The 2385-nt window shown below is 33.8% G+C and overlaps 1 pseudogene; it reads left to right on the forward strand.

Annotated features, from left to right (window-relative positions):
- The first annotated feature begins 1267 nt into the window (after positions 1–1267).
- On the forward strand, positions 1268–2184 carry LOC101109508 (olfactory receptor 5W2-like; annotated as a pseudogene).
- Positions 2185–2385: the final 201 nt, after the last annotated feature.

The raw sequence follows: 2385 nt of genomic DNA on the forward strand, positions 1-2385 counted from the left end.
TTAAGTTTTTGAGGAAAAAATATAAATGAAGGATTCTATGCTCGCTTACTTATTAAACCAGTATTTAACGACTAGAAATAATATTTTCTTCTCAGAAGAATCTGTCTGAAAAGGTTAATATCCACAATATAGCATTTTATTTGTTTTATTTGCTATTGAGTCACAAAAAATCCTTTATTTCTTTTATTATTGGGCAAGTGTAAACATAAATTTAAGGTAAGTTTTGTTTTATTTTATTAAAGGAATACTGCAGATACCACAACAAAAATAAAAACATGTACAAATCCATCTCCTTGTGAGCTATATGTCATGTTTACTTGGGCCTGAAGGGAAAAAATATCCATTAAATACATTCTATTCTTGTATACATTAAAATATAAACACATGCTCGAACATAAATACACACATATAGTATAGACAGAGGTCTATGTATTTTAAAAGCATGTACTTTCCTTCATCTCATTTCTGTTTTATAATAAAAAAAATCTTTTAAAATATGAATTAATTCAAATGTATATGGTACAGTCTGTTGTCTTCACTCCCTTTTAACTTTTTTCTTGCATTGGGCAAGAGAGTTTTCCTTGACAACAAACATGCTACAAAGAAATAATGAGCAATGTGAAAGATAAACAATAATTTCTAGAATAGAAGAAGTAATAATTTTCTTACTTCATATCTCACCAAATACTAAACACAAGATAAACTAAAACAGGTAACAAAATTATTTTTTATTAATACTAATCAGTAATATACTAGCTACTTCTGGAACTAAGATGAGGATTCTTCAACTAATCATGTTTTTTGAGAAACATGAATTGTAATCACTTTCCGTACCCAACTGAATGTATTCAGGCATAGGAAATGCTTAGCCTTATGTCTTAGAGTATGCTCTTTCCAACATTAGTGTCTCTTCCAAATGGTTTTGAACCAGTGAAGAAATGTAAATTCATTCAGACCTATGCCCTGACATTAAGAAAAAAAAATGTAAGGCTCAGTGAAGAGCTTATAGAAAACAATGTACTTCATAAATGACATCTAGATTCACATCAAAATTTCTCAAAGGTCTTTTTCAGATAATTTTAATTACTGAAGAATAGAAAGCAATGCCTCTCTAAAGAGGGGGTGCATGGCTAGAAAATTTCCTGACTATAAAAACATTATTACAGAAAACAATGTTCTGCCTTATTTTATAGATGTGTACAAGTGTTACCACATGCAAGTGTCATTGTCTTGATCATATTCCCAGAAGTTTATGCAAGAACAAAGAAGGATGGATAGACGGAATTGCTCCTCCTTGACTGAATTTATTTTCTTGGGAATTACTGATAACACTGAGAACAAATTGATCCTATTTACAATGTTTCTCCTTGTTTATCTCATCAATCTTCTGGCAAATCTTGGAATGATAACCCTGATTAGGATGGATCCCCACCAGCACACACCCATGTACTTTTTCCTCAGCCACTTCTCATTCTGTGACCTCTGCAATTCCACAGCCATCAGCCTTAAGATGCTGATGGACCTATTTACCAAGAACAAATCAATCTCTTTCTGTGGCTGTGCTCTTCAATTCTTGGTCTTCTGTATCTTTGTTGACTCTGAGTGTCTCCTGCTGGCAGTGATGGCTTATGACTGTTACAAGGCCATCAACAGCCCCTCGCTCTATATGGTCAGCATGTCCAGTGGGATGGGTTCCCTACTTGTGTCTGGGGTTTACCTGGTGGGAATGACAGATACTTATTGTGCTTATGTTTCTGTGGGTCAAATAAGAGTAACCACTTTTTTCGTGATGTTCCTTCTCTCCTATTGCTATCTTGTTCAGATACACAGGTCAATGAGTTAGTGATAGTCACCATTTGGGGCTTCATTGTACTGAGTACCATTTCAGGAGTTCTTGCCTGTTATTGTTATATTATCCTTTCAATCTTGAAGATCCACTCCACAGAGGGGAGGCTCAAAGCTTTTCCCACCTGTACCTTCTACCTAACTGCTGTGGTAATCTTCCAGGAATCTATGCTCTTCATGTATTTCAGGCCAAGTTCTTCCTACTCTTTAGATCAAGACAAAATGTCCTCATTGTTTTACACCCTTGTGATTCCCATGTTAAACCCTCTGATTTACAGCCTAAGGAATGAAGATGTGAGACAGGCTCTAGTAAAATTGAAAACTAAATTGCATTTTTAAATATTTATACCATATATATGTGTACACATCCACACACATATGTAGTACTTGTTTAATTAAAAAATTATATGACATAACACATGAGAAACATAATTTTTTTCAGATTCCTAAATAAATAAGTATTTGGATTAAACGTCAATCCTAAAATATATTACAGTTCCCCTCACACGTCTGCTTAGTGTGTGTTCAGAATTTAAATGT

This window comes from Ovis aries, unplaced genomic scaffold (assembly GCF_016772045.2).
Source record: "Ovis aries strain OAR_USU_Benz2616 breed Rambouillet unplaced genomic scaffold, ARS-UI_Ramb_v3.0 scaffold_90, whole genome shotgun sequence".
Taxonomy (NCBI): Eukaryota; Metazoa; Chordata; class Mammalia; order Artiodactyla; family Bovidae; genus Ovis; species Ovis aries.